Raw genomic sequence first — 21,819 nt, forward strand, 5'->3', positions numbered from 1 at the left:
AGGAGCTTGCTCAAACTCAAGCCTGTCAAATCGCTGTTGCCATCCAACCATCTCGTCCTCTGTTGCCTCCTTCTCCTCCTACCCTCAATCTCTCCCGGCATCAGGGTGTTTTCCAGTGAGCTGGCTCTTTGCATCAGGTTACCAGAGGTATTGGAGCTTCAGCTTCACCATCAGTCCTTCCAATGAATGTTCAGGGTTGATTTCCTTTCAGATTGACTGCTTTATCTCCTTGCTGTTCAAGGGGCTCTCCAGAGTCTTCTCCAGCACCACAATCTGAAAACATCAGTTCTTTGGTGCTCAGTCTTCTTTATGGTCCAACTGTCACGTCCGTACATGACTACTTGAAAAATCATAGCTGTGACTATACAGACCTTGGTTGGCAAAGAAATGTTTCTGCTTTTTAATATGCCACTAGATGGGTACCTTGGGGCAACCTGTATAAACTCTGGGAGGCTCATTTTCCCTTACCGTGAAATAGGCAAAATAATTCCTCTGATTGTAATGGGTGGATCCTAAAGTCAGATGATGTACATAAATTGCTTTCGGAGGGTTAAGTATTCAAGAAACGAGACTATCTCCTAGTGTTATTGTGAGTAGTGGCCATTTTTTTGGTGAATAATTGTGTTTGTTTATTTTTGGCTGTGCTGCATCTTCACTGCTGTCTGGGCTCGTCTCTAGTTGCAGGGAGTGAGGGGCCACTCTCTAGCTGCCGCGCTCCGGGCTTCTCATTGCGGAGGCTTCTCTTGTTGCAGAGCACAGGCTCTAGGGTGTGTGGGCTTCAGTAGTGGTGGCTCCGGGCTTAGTTGCTCTGTGGCCTGTGGGATCCTCCTGGATCAGGGATGGAACCCGTGTCTCCTACATCAGCAGGTAGATTCTTTACCACTGAGCGCCAGGGAAGTGCAAAATTTTATGTTGGTGATTATTGCTGTTATTATTAGAAGTCGTGGCAACCGCCCGTGAGGAGGACAGAATGCCGATACCAGACGGTGCAGCAGGGTGTCCATGTGTGTTTACTGTACTTTATGCACTGCGAGCACCACAGTTCCGGTGCAGTCAGGAAATAATGGAGCGTCTGGGGATACAACTTGCCATCGCTGTTCACGATTAACCGCTACTTGTCACTTTCACAGAGAAGTCTGCAGTGTTCTTTCCATACAAAATATCTTGTATTAATAGCCAGAAACCAGAACTGAAAGAGACACGCGTACCCCAGTGTTCATCGCAGCACTGTTTACAATAGCCAGGACATGAAAGCAACCTAGATGTCCATCAGCAGACGAATGGATAAGAAAGCTGTGGTACATACACACAATGGAGTATTACTCAGCCATTAAAAAGAATACATTTGAATCTGTTCTAATGAGGTGGATGAAACTGGAGCCCGTATACAGAGTGAAGGAAGCCAGAAAGAAAAACACCAATACAGTATACTAACACATATATATGGAATTTAGAAAGATGGTAATAATAACCCTGTATACGAGACAGCAAAAGAGACACTGATGTAAAGAACAGACTTTTGGACTCTGTGGGAGAAGGCGAGGGTGGGATGATTTGAGACAGTAGCATTGAAACATGTATATTATCATATGTGAAACAGATCGCCAGTCCAGGTTCGATGCATGAGACAGGGTGCTCGGGGCTGGTGCACTGGGAAGACCCTGAGGGATGGGATGGGGAGGGAGGTGTGAGAGGGGGGTTCAGGACAGGGAAACACATGTACACCCGTGGTGGATTCACGTCAAGTATGGCAAAAACCACTACAGCATTGTAAAATAATTAGCCTCCAATTAAACAATTTATAAAAAAAATATCTTGTATCAAAAGTTCCAAGTTATTCAGAGCAGTAAGCCTTGACTATCAAGAAAGGAAGGACAGGACTTTTAACAGAATTAGTAAAGTGAAGAATTTAAGGAGAAGAATAAATGTTTGCAGTTAACTCTGTTTTGAGATACTGCAGATTATCAATGTGATGATGGCCTTGTGCCTACGATAATTCTTCAGTTTTCTTGATCCTTTTTTTTTATAGGTAGAATGATGAATGCCAGTTCATAGCATCCAAAATAAACAACATTTCCTTGGTCACTTATAGTTGCTCCCTATAGACTTATAGGCTTCCCTGCTGGCTCAGACATTAAAGCGTCTGTCTGCAATGCAGGAGACCCAGGTTCCATCCCCGGGTGGGGAAGATCCCCTGGAGAAGGGCATGGCAACCCACACCAGTATTCTTGCCCAGAGAATCCCATGAACAGAGGAACCTGGTGGACTACAGTCCGTGGGGTCTCAGAGAGTTGGACACAACTGTGTAACTAACACACAAACAAGGCTGCCTCAGTTCAGGAAGACATGATTGAATTTGGGGATAACAGCCTTAAAGGGCTAGGGTGAAGCACGTTTGCAATTTTTTTTTTTTTTTTAGATTTTATCGGGAAGCATTTTTGATAAATACAAGAGTTAAGAAAATAGTATCATAGCGTTGTTGTCCAGCCACCCTTACACATCCAGGCCAGCACACAGCTTCAAGCTACACACACACGGAAATAGCCATTTGTGGGGACACCCCTGATGGTCCAGTGGTTCATAATCCGCCTCCCAACGCGGGGGATGTGGGCTTGATTCCTGGCAGGGGAACTGAGATGGCCACGGAGCGGCTAAGCCCATGTGCCACAGCTGCTGAGCCTGCACACAGTAGAGAGTTGGTGCCCTGCAACGACAGATCCCACGTGACGCCCGTAAGACCAGACCCAGCCAGATAAATAAATACTTGTTTAAACCAAATAGTATAATAAACTTGCCATCCCTCAGCTACAACACACGCACTCCCAGCCCCTCTCATCTCACTACACCCTCCCCTCTGGTTTGGACGATCTTGAAGCCAAGCCTAGACTTGCGTCTTCCCTTCAGTAAACATTTCATCTGTTCGCCTCCAGCACGTGGGACTCCTTTGTTACGAATGAGGTGAGCATGTGAATTTGGAGCGCACACGTGAGCCGTGGAGCCTGTTCTGTGAGTGGCGCGGCTTGTCAGGATCCGCAGACAACATCCACCGTGCAGACGTACCTGCCTGGGGTGAGAATATTCATCACACAGAAGCGGTGCCTCGCAGGGATTAGAGGAGCACAGCGTTGCTTACTCTGCATGTTCTTTGCAAGTTCGTTGCCTCCAAGAGACACCTCTCTTTAAAAAAAAATTTTTTTTATTTATTTGGCTGCTTCATGCGGTATGTGAGATATTAGTTCCCCAACCAAGGAATGAATGCGTGCCCCGTCCGATTGAAGGTCAAAATCTTAACTCCTGGATCGCCAGGGAAGTCTCCAAGAGACACCTTTCTTAACAACACCAGCCTTAGCTGACTGCCGTGGCCTCTTGGTTCCTGTTTAGCCGCTCACTCATGTCTGACTCTTTGCAGCCCCGTGGACTGCAGCACGCCAGGCTCCCCTGTCCATCACCATCTCCTGAAGTTTGCCCAAACTCATGTCCATTGAGTCACTGATGGGCTCTTGATCAAGACAGTATTTTCCATGTGCCACAACTACATTAGACAAAGCCTTATTTGACAATTTTCTGTCAGTGATCAGAATAGGGTAAAAGTGGCCAAATAACCCTGGTTGTCCAGGACACCCTTGGGTTTTGCCCTTTGCTCCTGAGCAAGGCCTGTGTGTAAACTCCTTCCACTCAAAACTGCCCAGACTTGAACCATTCAATCCGTGGTAACCCTGGATAGCTGTGTCTTAAGCTAGCTTGGAGGTGGAGACTGACAGAGGAGCTACCCCAGATGGAAGCGCATAGTCCAGTTGCCATGAGTATACAGGATTTGCAGAGAAGCCACTGGTCAAATTTAACAGTGGCAGGAGCTCAGTTGATTGAACAGGCGAGTCCACGGGATACTGCGAAGGGTCTGGTGTCCTCTGCTCTAGCTTTCGGCTTCCCAGGTGGCTCAGTGGTGAAGCATCTGCCTGTCCGTGCAGGAGATGCGAGAGACGTGGGTTCAGTTCAGCACTGAGGATAAGTGATCTCTTCCCTTTGCTGCTATGAAGATTAAAGATCCCACGTGCTAGAGCTAAGACCCAGCGCAGCCAAGCAAACAAATAAATATTTAAAAATAAAAAAGAGGTAGAAAGTGGCCCAGTGTATCTGATTGTGAAACCATGAATTATAAGGATGTTACAGACGCAGAGTGGGTAGGCACTGATGATAGATCTGCTTCAAGGGAGCAGGAGAATTGAAAAGGACAAAGTGAATCAGGTCCGCCAGACCACATTGATGGAGGAGGTCAGAGAAAGGAGCCAGATGGAAATGAAGCAACATGCAGACTGAAGGGAATTTTCAGGGAAGATTGCTCTGGGTAGACCAGAATGCGTAAAGCCCCAAAGCAACAAGACTAAAGCACCTTAGTCAGATAGGGACTTTTTGTGCAACAAGTGGACCAGCTTTCAGTTCAGTTCAGTCACTCAGTGGTGTCCGACTCTTTGTGACCCCGTGGACTGCAGCAGGGCAGGCCTCCCTGTCCATCTCCAACTCCTGGAGCTTGCTCAGACTCATGCCCATTGAATCGGTGATGCCATCCAACCATCCCATCCTCTGTCATTCCCTTCTCCACCTGCCTTCAATCTTTCCTAGCATCAGGGTCTTTTCAAATGACTCAGCTCTTTGCATCATGTGGCCAAACTATTGGAGTTTCAGCTTCAACATCATTCCTTTCAATGAACACCCAGGACTGATCTCCTTTAGGATGGACTGGTTGGATCTCCTTGCAGTCCAAGGGACTCTCAAGAGTCTTCAACACCACAGTTCAAAAGCATCAATTGTTTGGTGCTCAACTTTCTTTATAGTCCAACTCTCATGTCCATACATGACCACTGGAAAAACCATAGCTTTGACTAGATGCACCTTTGCTGGCAGAGTAATGTCTCTACTTTTTAATGTGCTGTCTAGGTTGGTCATAGCTTTTCTTCCAAGGAGCAAGCATCTTTTAATTTTATGGCTGCAGTTACCATCTGCAGTGATTTTGGAGCCCCTCAAAATAAAACCAGCCACTGTCTCCCCATCTATTTGCCATGAAGTGATGGGACCGGATGCCATGATCTTCGTTTTCTGAATGTTGAGCTTTAAGCCAGCTCTTTCACTCTCGTCTTTCACTTTCATCAAGAGGCTCTTTAGTTCTTCTTCACTTTCTGCCATAATGGTGGTGTCATCTGCATGTATATTCTGACCTATATTGTGTGTGTCTATATATGTATAAATGCAATCAGATATGTGTAGTTTGTATATGTACCTCAGGTATTTATAGCCATATATGTATATATGTAGTTGTGAGAGACTCAATTCCTAGGCAGATTGATAAGAAGTCCAGGATCCCCGAGGAGGAGATAGGGGTCTGAGGTTCTTAAGGCGATAGGGGTCTGGGATTTTCAAGGAGGAGGAAAGGACAAACATCTTTTTTTTTTTTTTCTGCATTCCTTAGTCTTAGTCACATAAAACTTTTTTTGTTTGTTTTTTTTTTTTTTTCTTTAAGCCTGAACTGATGACTATACAACAAACAGCTCAGTTTAAACTCTATACTAAGGATTATAGAACAACAATGTATCCTGCTTGAGGACGGTTTCTCCTTCCTGAAAACCTTCTGACTAATCCTGATATCTTAAAATGTATATTATGGGAGTGGGTCTGGCAGGATCTTTCTATTGATAAGTTCTAATCATGTTATCCTAAAATGTAAATTGTGGGAGAGGGTCTGGTAAAATTTTCGCAAACGTGAGACGTTCTTTAGATTTATTGTAATAACTAATTAAAAAAGTATGTAACTCCCTCGCTAACACTAGTGAGGGGGGCACTCTCTGTCCCCCTTCTGATGTCTGTGTCAGAACGTTTCTCTGTCCCTTTTCTTACTTTAGTAAAACCCTGCTACGCAAAAGCTCTTGAGTGATCAAGCCTGGTCCCTGGTCCCAAAGCTAAACCTTCCACAAATCTGACGTTGTTTACTATCGTAAGCTATCAGTTGTAGATACACACACACACACACACACACAGGATCCAGAATGTGCATTCCAGGAACACAGAAGAGAAAAAGGATCGTCCATTTCAGTTCTGTTACAGGAAATAGGAGGTCATGTTAATGGAGAATTTTACCATGTGAATTTTTTAACCACAAGCCAAATATTTTCTGCCAGTATCTCTCTACCAACGGTTAACTAAAAAAAGATGCTCAATATAAGAGTTGTGAGTTAAGTTTTATTTGGGGCAGTATGAGGACTGTAGCCTGGGAGACAGCACCTCAATAGTTCTGAGAGCCTGCTTCAGAGAGGCAGTGGGGGGAGGTCCATATATAAGATTTTGGTGAAGGGGGAGTTCAGATAATTAAGCACTCATTTTACTAAAGGTTTTCTGCCAGTCAGAGGAGCTGATGTCACCAGGAAAGACTTCCCTGGTGGCTCAGATGGTTAAGCGTCTGTCTACAATGCAGGAGACCCCGGTTCGATCCCTGGGTTGGGAAGATCCCCTGGAGAAGGAAATGGCAATCCACTCCAGTACTATTGCCTGGAAAATCCCATGCACAGAGAAGCCTGGTAGGCTACAGTCCATGGGGTCGCAAAGAGTCAGACATGACTGAGCAACTTTACTTTCACTTTCTAGATGTGAGAAGATCCTGAAATCACCTCCTGAACATATCTAACTATCTAGAGACCTGTCCCACCAGATTCCCTGGAGCACTCAGTTCCTCACTCCGCCCTGAGCTTCCCTCAGGGGGCGCTGAAGCTCAACAGCTACAGAGCACAGGGTTCAGTCTCCGCAGAAAAAGTGAAGGAAAGTCAAGTCGCTCAGCTGTGTCAGACTCTTTGCAGCCCCATGGACTGTAGCCCACCAGGCTCCTCCGTCCATGGGATCCTCCAGCCAAGAATACTGGAGTGGTTTGCCATTTCCTCCTCCAGGGGATCCTCCCGACCCAGGGATCAAACTCGGGTCTCCCGCAGGCAGATTGTTTACCATCTGAGACACCAGGGAAGCCCTGGAAAATGCTCTTGGCAAGCGCCAATTTGTAGTTGAGACAACAGTCATCCAAAACAATAAAATAATTGTAAACAAAGTTCTGCATATATGGAAAATATGGTGAAGATCGTCTAACTCAGTAAGGCTGTATTTCTGTTCTTGTGTGCTGGGTACATTCTAAGAACTTGCTTTGTATTCACAGCATCCTTTGCCTGGATTTTTTTTTTCTTGTTGAGTTAGGTCTGGGAAGACAATGGCTAGTAGAATGGGCGGGTGGAGGGGGGTTGATGAATTGTGTACTTAATAAAACAACAGGTGATTGAAATATATTTGAATTCACCAGAAGGAATCAACGAGATCTGGAAAAGTGTTAGTATTCACCCCTGGACCAGAAAGTCATGCGATTCGAATCTTCCTCCTCCCAGCTTTGGCTGCAGTGACAGAGCAAGGTAGATGGGGTGTGTGAAGATTTTAAGATAAGAAGACACTCTGGGATCATGCTAAGTTGGCTGATCAAGTCAACTGTTGCCATATAAAACAGCAGAAATGAAGGCCATAGGATAGTTCAACTAGCTGTCTGTGTGGGGCCATTCGGGTGAAAGGCTGAGGGACCGATTGTGGTCAGACAAGAGCAGTGAATCTTTGTCAACCAGGAGTGTGAGTCTGTGAAGCCAGTGGGTGATGGGATCAGGCAGATTGTTGACATCCATCAAGTGAGGCTGGGTGACAGCAAAAAAACCCAAAAAAATCCATAGTGAAAACCATGGAATGTGTCTGCAGTATTTCATTATGATACACGCTCTAAGATGAAAGTGATGTAAGATGTTGAGAAGTCACATTTGTTTTTTAAGTACAGGAGATAATGCTCTAGGGAGAGTATAATGCATGACCAAGGTCATGTTGAGAGTTCATGAAAAAACAAGGACTAGAAATACTTTGTTTCTCCCAGATTCCAGTGAATATTCTATATGCCACATTACCTCTTGTTTTTCTTTTTAAAAATAATTGAATAATTGTTAAAGAAAGCTGTGACAAGCCTGCTGCTGCTAAGTCACTTCAGTCGTGTCCAACTCTGTACGACCCCATAGATGGCAGCCCACCGGGCTTCCCCGTCCCAGGGATTCTCCAGGCAATAACACTGGAGTGGGTTGCCATTTCCTTCTCCAATGCATGAAAGTGAGAAGTGAAAGTGAAGTTGCTCAGTTGTGTCCAACTTTTCACAACCCCATGGACTGCAGCCTACCAGGCTCCTCCGTCCATGGGATTTTCCAGGCAAGAGTACTTGAGTGGGGTGGCAAGCCTAGACAGCATATTAGAAAGCAGAGACATCCCTTTGCTGACAGAGGTCCATCTAGTCAAAGCTAGGCTTTTGCCAGTAGTCATGTACACATGTGAGAGCTGGACTATAAGGAAGGCTGAGCGCCAAAGAATTGATGGTTTCACATTATGGTCATTATGGTGCTTGAGAGTCCCTTGGACTGCAAGGAGATCCAACCAGTCCATCCTAAAGGAAATCAGTCCTGAATATTCACTGGAAGGCCTGATGCTGAAGCTGATATACTTTGGCCACCGATGCTGAAGCTGAAGCTCCAGTACTTTGGCCACCTTATGCAAAGAGCTGACTCATTGGAAAAGACCCTGATGCTGGGAAAGATTGAAGGTAGGAGGAGAAGGGGACGACAGAGGATGAGATGGTTGGATGGCATCACTGAGTCGATGGACATGAGTCTGAGCAAACTCCGGGAGATGGTGATGGACAGGGAGGCCTGACGTGCTGCAGTCCGTGGGGTGGCCAACATTCGGACACGACTGAGTGACTGAAAACAACAGCTAAACTTTAAAGCAACCAAAGGAATACCATCTAGTGTTTGTTTAATTTTCCCCATTGATTTTCAACATTGAAGTATATGTAAAGTATACGTGGACAAAAAAAAAGTATTATTTTGAGCATACCACCACTCAGTGTGGGCTTACTCATGCACATCACCATGACAAATGGTGTGGTCCATCCAGTTCTGCATCATGTAATGGTCCCTTTAAACGCCTGGCCCTGCTCCTCAGGGTAATGAATTGAGATCCGTTGAAAGTGTAGATCTTATGTGCTTGGCACTTGCCCTCTTCACATTATTGTTTAAAGCAATAAAAGCTTTAGTAATGCACAGGTTTTTTCCTCCTCTCATTTCACACAGTATATTCGTCTGATCTGGCTACTCTGGGGCTTCATGACATGACTTCGTTGCACTTTCTCAAAGTGTTTTGGCTCCTAGCATTCCTTCCCACCCGTGTTCAGGTGAAAATATGGTCTGGAAGTGAGTTTCATCAGTCAGCAATCTCTTATTGTACACCTAGGCCAGTTTTTTCATTTTAGCCTTAGGCCCTTTAAGTCACCGGTCCCCAAGCTTCTTGGCCCCAGGGGCCAGTTTCATGTTGGGTGTAAGCTAAGTCAAGCTGCCCAGAAAGGCTCAAAACCTGTAACCCCCATGCTTGTATGAAAGAGAGGTACGGATTTGAACCTCATATATATATATATGTATTTTTTGAGACATCATTGAGTTGTACACTTTAAGTTTCTTGTCTTAACCTTGTTTGTGGCTCAGCTCTCACATGCATACGTGACTCCTGGAAAAACCATAGCCTTGACTATACAGACCTTTGTCGGCAAAGTGATGTCTCTGCTTTTTAATATGCTGTCTAGGTTGGTCATAGCTTTCTTTCCAAGGAGCAAGCGTCTCTTAATTTCATGGCTGAAGTCACCCTCTGCAGTGATGTTGGAGCCCAAGAAAATAAAAGTCTGTAACCGTTTCCACTTTCCCCCTTTCTATTTGCCATGAAGTTACGGGACTGGATGCCATGCTCTTGGTTTTTTTGATGTTGAATTTCAAGTCAGCATCTGCAATCTCCTGAACAGGGGACAATAGAACTCTTTATTGATTGGCCAGTCAGAGTGCTGGACATGCCTACATTATCTCTTAAATGTATTTATTTGAGAGAAGCTCAATACACACACAGGGAATGAACAGATTGCCAGTTTGTCCTGTGCTTTTCGTGATTGTTGAAACATCTTTGGTTTTAGATGATGAATTTATAGTTACATGTGGAGCCAAAATACGTTAATTTTTTACAATGTAGCATTGAAAGGATAAGCGTAAAAAATGGCAAATAAAAGTTCTAAACAAGAGCGTAACATTAAGGGGGAACATTTATAATTGTGTAAAGAAGAGAAAGTATTGGGTGAACAAGGAGTAAATCACTTCATCTGTGCAAATGATACTCCATGACAAGCATTTTAAGTGTAGGAGAAACAGACAAAAGTTAATTTAGAAACTCACCATATGAGCGACTTAGCAGCAGCATATGAGCCAAGCTGCCATTTCAACCGAGTCAGCCTCAGTTACTGTCCCCCTGGATGACATATTTATATGTCCTGGCTCACTGTGGGGTGATTCATGTGGCTACATCATCCTTACCCTCTGTTGCCAGTGTACTGCCTCAGATTAAAATATAAACACTCCCTCGCGCCTGCCCCCTGCTTCTGAAGCATCATTAACTTCGTCTGAGGGCACATTTGGTTATGAGCCAGTAAAATCCTTACGCGCAGTATTTAAACAAGATGGCAGTGATATATGACGTTCAGTTCTCTCCCTTTTATCTCGCTGTCAAGTTGGACAAGCTCAGCTCTTAATAAGAGTCGAGGGCTTGGCCAGATCACAGCTCGGTCTCCTGTAAATTAAAAGGGTGTGTCTCTTCCCTGCATCCTTCCCCTTAAGTGGGAACCTTGAGTTCGTTCTTTAAGTTTGTGAATCTGTTTCTGAATTTGTTTGTACATCAGTGCATTTCTACCATTGCTTTTTAGATTCTGCTTATAAGGGTTGCCATACTATAGTTAGAGAGTTTGGGATGGACGTGTACACACCATTGTATTTCACATGGAGAACCAGCAAGGACCTGCTGGACAGCACAGGGAACTCTGCTCAATCCTCTGTAATAACCTTATGGTCACCAGGGGGAAGGATGGGGGAAGGGATAGTCAGGGAGTCTGGGATGGACATGGACACACTGCTGTATTTAACACGGAGAACCAGCAAGGACCTGCTGGACAGCACAGGGAACTCTGCTCAGTGTCATGTGGCAGCCTGGATGGGAGGGGAGTTTGGGAGAGAATAGATACGTGTCCATGTATGGCTGAGTGCCTTTGTTGTCTGTCTGAAATCATCACAAGACTGTTAATCAGCTATACCTCAATACAAAATAAAAAGTTTAACATGGGGGAAAATAGAGGAATATTTCGGGAGGCAATAAAGGAAGCAAAAAAAAAAAAGGTGTGTCTCTGCTATAAGCACTTGCATCTCAGCAGCTAACCTCGCTTTCAAACCTCCCTCTTCTCCAGTCCTCCCCTTAAGCTCTGTGAGTCTTCCAGTGGCCACCTGGCTGGTCAGTGTCTCCACAGAGCTCTGCTTCCTCTTTTTCCAGTTTGAATTGTTTACTTTGCCACTGGCCCATCTCAAAACCTCAGAACTCTCCTCTCCCATTTCTTAGGGTCTCGTATGATCTGCTCCTAGTTGGTTCACCATGTCCCAGCTCAGACTTAGAGCCTCTCTCCAGAAGAGCCTCACTGACTTTCTGACAGCCGTCTCTGCCTGCAGTCTCTCCTGAAACCATTCGTGAATAGGCCAGAAGATTTACCTTTGTAGTTCTGCTTAGTCGCTTCAGTCGTGTCTGACTCTTTGTGACCCCATGAACTGTAGCCCAACAGTCTCCTCTGTCCATGGGATTTCCCAGGCAAGAATACTGAAGTGGGTTGCTGTTCCCTTCTCCAGGGGATCTTCCCCACCCAGGGATCCAACCCGTGTCTCCTGCATTGGAGGTGGATTCTTTACTGCTGAGCTATAAGGGAAGCCGTGTGTGTGTGTGTATGTGTGTGTGTGTTTGTAGACTGCATCTTAAAAAGAGTATTATCAAATTAACTGAATATTTTAAGACTTACTGAAAGGGAGATAAAAACAAACTTACAGAACGACAAAAAATTACTCTCCAAAGTCATGCTAACTCAAACTCCCACTGATGTGGTCCTTCTGTGATAAATCTTTTTGTTAGAGTTAAGAAGGGTTGATTATTCATCAGTAGATACAGACATTTCACAGGAATGCACCGCATTAATGTAAATGAAACCACCAAGGAGATTTTTTTTTTAATTTCAAGTTCACTGCATCCAGCCATAACAGTCCATGGAAAATTCTTACTTAGAATAGCTCTCTTCAGTCTGACTCTCCATTTATGGGTAGAGGATTTCAGACGAGATTCAAACGTGTACAGAAATGTGAAATCATGTATATATGTTTGCCATGTTTTATACAATGTACATTATCAAACAGAAATAGCAATGTTTTATGTGTCTTTGCTGTGGTCAGAATTAAACCTGTTACCTCCGGGGCTGTTTGTACACTATTGCAACATGTCAAGAGTTTCTCAGGCATAGCTTTTTGCCCAGTCAGAAACCATGGTTCACACCTTTCCCCTTACCCACGTCTTACTTTTGTGATTCTCTCCTGGTTGCCTTTTCTCCTCCTGCTGCATTTTCTTTCTTTTCTTCACAGACATGTCTTCCTTCTCCACCCTGAAGATTCATCTCTGAGACAGTTCTCAGTCCCCTCATTGGGCTGGAAAACCCCAGCTTCATGTTCTGGCCTCTGCACTGTGGAGTGTCAAATCCGATGTCCAAACCTTCACAGCTACCTCTTTCAGCTGTGTGTGACTCTTTGTGACCCCCTGGACTGAGCCCACCAGGCTCCTCTGGTCCATGGGATTCTCCAGGTCAGAATACTGGAATGGGTTGCCGTGCCCTTCTCCAGGGGATCTTCCCGACTCAGGGATCGAACCCAGGTCTCCCACATTGCAGGCGATTCTTTACCGTCTGAGCCATCAGGGAAGCCAGCACAGAGAGGATGTAATAATAAAGGAAATAAAGAAATAAAATGTAATATGCTTGATTCATCCTCAAACCATCCCCCTGACACCTGCTGCCAGTCTGTGGAAAAATTATCTTTCATGAAACCCATCCGAGGTGCCAAAAAGGTTGGGGACCACTGCTGTAGAAGGTGGGCTTCCCAGGTGGTGCTAGTGGTAAAGAACCCACCTGGCAATGCAGGAGACGTAAGAGGTGCAGGTTCGATCCCTGGGTTGGGAAGATCCCCTGGAGGAGGAGGGCATGGCAACTCGGTCCAGTATTCTTGCCTGGAGAATCTGCATGGACAGAGGAGCCGGGAGGGCTACAGTCCATAGCGCTGCAAAAGAGTCAGACACGACGAAAGGGACTTAGCACACGGTAGAGGGCAGAATAAGAAGCCTGCCCGTCAAAGATGTCTCCATTGTAATTCCCGGAGTCTCTGAACTTGTGGCTTTCCGTGGCAACGTTGCAGATGGAATTAAGGCTCCCCACCTCCTGAGACAAAGTAGATTATTCAGACGCATCCAGTGTCACCCCAGGGGTCCTGACAGGTGGAGGAGGCAGGCAGGGATATAGTGTGAGAAGCACTGGAAAGCAAAGCCCAGGCTGGCTTTGAAGGTGGCGGAAGGGGCTGGGAGTCAAGGACTGTGGGCTCCTCCGGGATTCTTACCCGAGCTTCCGGAAGGTACTGGATTCCTGCAGACATCTTCTCGTTGGCCTCGTGAAACCCATCTTGGACTTTTAGCCTTCAGAACTGTAAGATAATAAATTTGACTTGTGCGAAGCCACTGCGTTTGTGATGACCTCCTGCCGCAGCGCTGGAGATGAGTGCGTAGGTGAGATTTCTCATGAACACCAGTTTACTTGAATACGTTGCAGACTTCCAGCTGGATTCTCCGGGTGCCTGAATCAGAGGCACCCCAATGCCTTGTGTGCCTAATTAGGAAATGCAGTTCTCCTTCTTCTGTCCTCTGAATCCAGTCGTTTATTCCAGATCTGAATCTGGCTCAGTTCCTCTGGGCACTGCTTTACTTCAAGCCTTTGTCATTTCTCACGTGCTATTTTTTGTGGTAACTGGTGTCACTGAATATGCTTTCTTCTAAAGTCGCTCAGTCGTGTCCGACTCTTTGCAACCCCGTGGAATTCTCCAGGCCAGAATACTGGAGTGGGTAGCCTTTCCCTTCTCCAGGGGATCTTCCTGACCCAGGGATCGAACCCAGGTCTCCCTCATTGTGGACGGATTCTTTACCAGCTGAGCCAGCAGGGAAGCCCAAGAATACTGGAGTGGGGTAGCCTATCCCTTCTCCAGGGGATCTTCCTGACCCAGGAATCAAACTGGGGTCTCCTGCATTGCGGGCAGATTCTTTACCAACTGAGCTATCAGGAAAGCCCAATATATACTTTGGACGTCCCTTTGAAAGAAAAACGAAAGTGAAATCGCTCAGTCGTGTCCGACTCTTTGTGACCCCATAGACTGTAGCCTACCAGGCTCCTCCATCCAGGGGATTTTCCAGGCAAGAGTACTGGAGTGGGTGGCCATTTCCTTCTCCAGAGGATCTTCCTGACCCAGGGATCGAACCCGGGTCTCCCACATTGTAGGCAGACGCTTTACCGTCTGAGCCACCAGGGAAACCTATGGACCACCCTTTGGACCTCCCTAAACCCATCTTCTACTTGTGAGTAGTCGTTGGTGCTTAGTTGCTCAGTTGTGTCTGAGTCTGTGATCTTGTAGACTGTATAGCCCACTAGGCTCCTCTGTCCATGGGATTCTCCAGGCAAGAATACTGGAGTGGGTTGCCGTTTCCTTCTCCAGAGGATCTTCCCCACTCAGGGCCTGAACCTGCATCTTCTGTAATGGAGGCAGATTCTTTACCACTGAGTCAACCTTTATTTTTTCATAATTTTTTTTTAGTACTTAGAATACATTTTATTATTAATTTCAATATTATTTTGCATTAACATAAATGAAAGTCAGTAATATCCTAAAAATCTTTTAGACTGACTACATCAAAAATCTTTGTTTTTCTATTTGATCGTGGAAAATGTTGTGAGGCAGTTCAGTCTTTTAGTGTTTTTTTAGTTCTGCGATTATTTCCAGATTAGTGCTTTTTGTCACAATAAACCACTGTGTTTCAACTACTGGAATACTTTTATCCCAGAATTGAGAGTTATGGATTTTAAAATAGTATCCATGTATTTAGGGGTTCCCAGGTGGCTCGGTGGTAAAGAATCTGCCTGCCAATGCAAGAAGCGTAAGTTCAATCCCTGGGTCGGGAAGATCCCCTGGAGGAGGAAATGGCAACCCACTCCAGTGTTCTTGCCTGGGAAATCTCATGGACAGAGGAGCCTGGTGGACTGCAGTCCATGGGGTCACAAAAGAATCGGACACGAGTGAGTGACTGAGCATGCATGCACTCATCCATGTGTTTATATACAAAAAAAATCCATAAAATTGTTTGCCAGAACTATAAATGTTTTTATGATCCAAATTTATAAATCTTGGAAGAACTAAATGCTTGAAATAAAATAAACACAAGTCAAATATTGGCCCATTAAAATATTTTTTAAATAAAATATTCCTGCAAAGGATAAGTGAACCATAATTCACTATTGGTTATATACTGCTTTTATCCTTATAGCTGTCACAATAGCTAGGTGGGATCATTATATATTATACACATAAAATATATATACTTGCAGCCATAATTCACAGAAGTGTATGTTCATACAGATTTTATAGATACTAAATTATACATCTATACACATAAAATCTAATTTGGAAACATTATGCTCAGGCCAAAACAGCTTTGCTTACTTTAGTTTTCAATATTCCTGTCACTTGTATGGATTTTATTTAAAACCTACTGGAAGGACTGAAGCTGAAGCTGAATCTCCAATACGTTGGCTACCTGATGCGAAGAGCTGACTCATTTGAAAAGACCCTGATGCTGGGAAAGGTTGAAGGCAGGAGGAGAAGGGGACGACAGAGGATGAGATGGTTGGATGGCATCACTGACTTGATGGATGTGAGTTTGGGTAAACTCCTGGAGTGGGTGATGGACAGGGAGGCCTGAGTGCTGCAGTCCATGGGTCACAAAGAGTCAGACACGACTGAGGGACTGAACAGGGTTGACTGAAAGCATTTAATTTGCAGATGAATATTTATGTAACAGAGCCCAATTAATACTAATGCAAAACAGCCATCTTTCTTTTAGAACAGGCTCTAAACCTTTGACTTCAGACTTAGAAGCAGCAAACGAACGAAAGGGCAGGAGGAGAGAGGAGAGAAAACCTTTTTTTTTTTTTTAATTTTTATTTTAATTGGAGGCTAATTACAATATACTACCGTTCAACTTCTATATGTACAGGAAGGAAGGGATCATGAAAAACACTTCAGATGTGGCCTGTTTATTAGCGTGAAAACCTTTTTTCTGCTTCTCCGGGAACAAAAACATCCGCTTTGCAAAGATAACAGCTTCACAGTCTTGCGACCCCGGGGGCGGGGCGGGGGGCGGGGGGCGGGGTAGAAACGCCCTTCCCTTCCTCTCCAGTTTTATGAACCGTTTGTTAACAGCTGTTCTTAGGACCCTCACCTCATTCTCACGTTTGACATTTTCTAATGCAAAGATGATGGTCGTTGTTTTATTTGTTTTTTAATTTATTTATTTCTTATTGGAGGATCATTGCATTACAATACTGTGTTGGTTTCTGCCATACATCGACATGAATCAGCCACAGGTATATGTATATCTCCTCTGTCTTGAAGCTCCTTTCCTCCTCCCAGCCCACCTCCCTGTAGGTTGTCACAGAGTTCCCTGTGCCATCCATCAAATTTCCACTGGCTATCTTACCCTGGTGGCTCAGATGATAAAGAATCCACTGCAGTGTGGGAGACCTGGGTTCAGTTGCTGGGTCGGGAAGATCCCCTGGAGAAGGGAGCGGCTACCTAATCCAGTATTCTTGCCTGGACAATCCCATGGACAGAGGAGCCTGGCGGGCAACAGTCCATGGGGTTGCAAAGAGTCGGACATGAGTGAGCAGCTGAGCACACATCTGTTTTACATACGGTAACGTGTGTGTTTCAATGCTACCGTCTCCCTCTGTTCCAACCTCTCCTTCCCCCTCTGTGTTCACAGTGGCCTGTTTTGGAAGAAATCCTTCTCTTGGCTTTCAAGCAGCCAATCAACGCACGCGTAGACCTCATTTTAATCGTTACTGTAGAGAAAGGGAGTCCTAGACTTGATCGTTCAGGCCGCGTGTCTCTCGTACACACACACTCAGTGTCTTTTCAGGGGGAAAGTGAAAGTTGCTCAGTCGTGTCCGACTCTTTGCGACCCCGTGGACTGTCCATGGAATTCTCTAGGCCAGAATGCTGGAGTAGGTAGCCTTTCCCTTCTCCATGGGATCTTCCTGACCCAGGGATCAACCCGGGGTCTCCTGCACTGCAGGTAGATTCTTTACCAACTGAGCTATCAGGGAAGGTGGAGATTCTCTTAAATTAACTTTTGAGCAAATGGAAGGGACAGCTAGTGAAAGCACCCTAGTAATTTCCAGAGCAAATAAAGTTCACGGACACACCGGGCCAGGCTTGTAATCGGATGGTTCTGATGGCTCCTGTGTCTTTAGGCCATGCAACCTTGTCAAGCCTCAGTTCCCTTCATGCACAGGGATCTCTTGCTGTCTGCCAGTGGGTGTGTCCTCCACGGTATGAACTGTTGATGTGGAAAGTGTTGGAAAAGCAAACCTCTACCGGGGTGACTTCACCCAGATCGGAGGTCCCCAGCCTATAGGATCTTCAGCTAGACCGGGGGTCCCCAGCTTCCAGGATCTAATGCCTGATGACCTGAAGTGGACCTCATGTCATAATAAGAGAAATAAAGTGAAGTCGTTCAGTCGTGTCCGACTCTTTGCTACCCCATGGACTGTGGCCTTCCAGGCTCCTCTGTTCATGGGATTTCCCAGGCAAGAATACTGGCGTGGGTTGCCATTTCTTCCTCCAGGGGATCTTCATGACCCAGGGATTGATAAATGTAGCATGCTTGAATCATCCCAAACCCATCTGCAGACCCCGATCCATGGAAAATCTGTCTTCCATGAAACTGGTGTCTGGTGCCCAAAACGTTGGACACCGCTGCCCCTGATGACCTCCCGATGCCTTAGACCAGGAGTGACCGCCCTCGGTTATGAGTGTGTCTCAGGATGAAAACTGTGTGTCACTCCTGGTTCTCATGAATGAGAGACTTTTGTGTGAGAACAGATGTTCCTTTCGGTCTGGTCCTGAGTGCAGTGATGAGCAGCTGTGAACATGTGCCTGATTCATTGGTCTTCCCTCCTCACACACGAGTGTCAACATTCTTGTTGTTATTCAGTCGCTAAGTCGTGTTAGACTCTCTGTGACCCCATGGACTGCAGCATGCCAGGCTTCCCTGTCCATCACCAACTCCTGAAGCTTGCTCAAAATCATGTCCATCGAGTTGGTGATGCCATCCAACCATCTCATCCTCTGTCGTCCCCTTCTCCCGCCCTCAATCTTTCCCAGCATCAGGGTCTTTCCACTGAGTCAGCTCTTTGCATCAGGTGGCCAAAGGATTGGAGCTTCAGCTTCATCATCAGTCCTTCCAATGAATAGTCAGGGTTGATTTCCTTTAGGATGGACTGGTTTGATGTCCTTGCTGTCCAAGGGACTCTCAAGAGTCTTCTCCAGCACTACAATTTGAATGCATCAATTGTTTGGCGGTCAGTTTTCTTTTTATTTTTTTTTAACAGTATCAATGAAAAGGCAAAAAAACAGATCAATAAGAAATCATCTTTTTTCGTGTCTAGGCTGGTTTGGGATTGAGTTTGCATGTCCTGCGAATCCCCTACTATCATGAAAAATAATCCTTTGGGCCGAATATGCACCAAATTCTGGAAAGCTGAGATTTTCTTTTTGTGACTTTGCTGGTATGTCAAAGACACAAATTAATATAATGTGAAAGTGAAAGTCGCTCAGTCATGTCCGACTCTGTGCGACCCCATGGACTATACAGTCCATGGAATTCTCCAGGCCAGAATACTGGAGTGGGTAGCCTTTCCCTTCTTCAGGGGATCCTCCCAACCCAGGGATTAAACCCAGGTCTCCCACATTACAGGCAGATCCTTTACCAGCTGAGCCACAAGGGAAGCCCAAGACATCCTTATGTACCCAGGCCAGGTGGGTTCATGTCTCAAATCATTGGAAGTCAGATTAGACAAATCTCAATTATTATCATAGTCAGCAAACATTTAAAAATAAGTCTGCCCTTTCTGTGGCCTTGGTTTTCTTTGAGAATGTTATCATGGTTTAATTCAAGTACGAGTAACTAATGAGATAGAACCTGCAGGTTTTTTTTTTTTTTCCCCCCTCCAAACTCCAGAAGATTTGCCAGAAGTTAATCTTCTCAAGAGGAAACCAAGAATGGCTCCCTGCAGGTAATTCAGTGTGTGGAGCAGAAGTGAAAAGGTGAGTTGAAATGAAGCACAAAATAAGAAAGTGTGGATTCTCGAAAACCAAGCCTCAGGTGAGACCCTCAGGACACCGTGTGTCCCCAGGCTTGCTAGAGTTGTCTGCTTAATTTATTTCTGGGGTCTAGTTTTGTAGCAGCAGCCCCCCAGACTCCACATGAATTCTGCCTCTGAAGTATGATTACCAAGATGTGAAAAATGATGGAATTCACTGAAATGATCAGAGAGCATCTGTCAAGATAACTTTTTGGCAAGGTTCCCAGCTTTTCATTACTTAAGAGAAGGAATAATATGTTCCCAGCTTTTCATTACTTAAGAGAAAGAATGAAGAAAAACTCAGAAAATGTTAATCACGACTGAAGTGTAACACCATCATGTACGTCTGAGAATATCCCATGACTAATTTTTTTGGCCTTTACAGCTATTTCTCTTCCCTCTGAGATACAACTTTACGGTGGGGAAAAATACTTTTTTTTTTTTTAACCTACCAAGTTCTTATTAGTCAGTAAGTTTCCTTTATGGTTGATTCTGTATCATGTAAGGATACAGTTCATTGAGGGAGTAAATAAAAAGAAAAAAACTTGGCAAAATGATTCAGTTTTTTTTTTTTTTTTAATGTGGACCATTTTAAAGTCTTTTATTGAATTTGTTACAATATTGTTTCTGTCTTCTGGTTTGGTTTTGTTGTTATTGTTACAATGTTGTTTCTGTCTTTTGGTTTGCTTTTTGTTACAGTATTTTTCTGTTTTCTGGTTTGGATTTTGGCTAAGAGGCATCTGGGATCTTAACTCCCAGATCAGGGATTCAACGCACACCCTCTCCATTGGAAGGTGAAGTGTTAACCACTGGACAACCAGGGAAGTCCCTCAGAATAATGTACAATGTATACCTGAGGAATGGCTTCCCAGGCGGTGCTAGTGGTGAAGAATCCACCTGCCAATGCAGGAGACTCAAGAGACGTAGGTTCAATCCCTGGAGGTTCCCTGGTGGAGGGTATGGCAACCCACTCCAGTACTCTTGCCTGGAGAATCCTGTGGACAGAGGAGCCTGGCGGGCTACAGTCCATGGGGTCTGAAAGAGTCGGACACGACTAAAGCTACTGAGCCCATACATGAGGGATAGGATGGAATGAAAGTTTGGGGCCGACAGTAGGTGGTTTCAGCTTTCAGAATATCGTCAACATGTGGGAGTCTTCCGACACCAACTCAGGTTACGCTGTTCGCAGTATCCTTACGGAATGCCAGAGCTCCGTTATCCTTGTCTTCTGTCTTATTTAGCACTGCCAGATGAAACACACGACACCTGGTGAAATCTGAATTTCAGCGAAACAGGTTTTTATTTGAGCGTGAGGTATACATATGGAGAAGGCAGTGGCACCCCACTCCAGTACTCTTGCCTGGAAAATCCGTGGACGGAGGAGCCTGGTGGGCTGCAGTCCATGTGGTCGCTAAGAGTCGGACATGACTGAGCGACTTCTCTTTCACTTTTTACTTTCATGCATTGGAGAAGGAAATGGCAACCCACTCCAGTATTCTTGCCTGGAGAATCCCAGGGACAGGGGAGCCTGGAGGGCTGCCGTCTATGGGGTGACACAGAGTCGGACACGACTGAAGCGACTTAGCAGCAGCAGCAGCAGAGGCATACATATGCTAAACAATTTATTGCTATTTATCTGAATTTTGAATTTAATGTGATATCTTCTTTTTTGTTTTTTGGTAACCGACAACCCCTGAAGTGCGGTGCCTGTTTTCACATACGTGAAATTATGTGATCAATAAAAACAAAGTTGATTTGACAGCATAGCATGGCGGCCGCTCCATATGAAGGAATGTACAGCACCCAGTCCTTTCTCTTGGAGAGGAGGCCATCTAACTGTGGGAAATAGAGCATACTGTAATTCATTCTTTTTTTTTTTAATTTTTATTTTAATTCACTTATGTGTGGCTGTGCTGAGCCTTCCTCGTTGCATGTGGGCTTTCTCTAGTTGCAGAGTGGGGGCCCTTCTCTCCTTGAGGTGCGCAGGCTTCACACTGCAGTGGTTTCCCTTCTTGCGGAGCACCAGCTTCAGGGTGCATGGGCTTCGGTGCTTGTGGCAGCATGTGGGATCTTAGTTCCCGGAGCAGGGACAGAACCCGTATCCCCTGCATTGCAAGACGGGTTCCTAACCACTGGACCACCAGGGAAGTGCCTAGGTTCACTATTTTTGACCTCAGTTCAGTCCAGTCACTCAGTTGTGACTGCCTCTTTGCAACCTCATGGACTGCAGCCCGCCAGGCTTCCCTGTCCATCACCAACTCATGTAGTTTACTCAAACTCATGTCCATAGAGTCGGTGATGCCATCCAACCATCTCGTCCTCTGCCGTCCCCTTCTCCTACCACCTTCAATCTTTCCCAGCATCAGGGT

General features: G+C 45.2%; 1 long non-coding RNA gene across 1 annotated transcript in view; it reads left to right on the forward strand.

The window, feature by feature from the left end:
* LOC132344465 (uncharacterized) overlaps positions 1 to 21,819 on the forward strand; it is a 65,894-nt gene that overhangs the window by 17,309 nt on the left and 26,766 nt on the right. The window lies entirely within an intron of this gene.

The sequence above is a fragment of the Bos taurus genome, chromosome Y, assembly GCF_002263795.3.
Source record: "Bos taurus isolate L1 Dominette 01449 registration number 42190680 breed Hereford chromosome Y, ARS-UCD2.0, whole genome shotgun sequence".
Taxonomy (NCBI): domain Eukaryota; kingdom Metazoa; phylum Chordata; class Mammalia; order Artiodactyla; family Bovidae; genus Bos; species Bos taurus.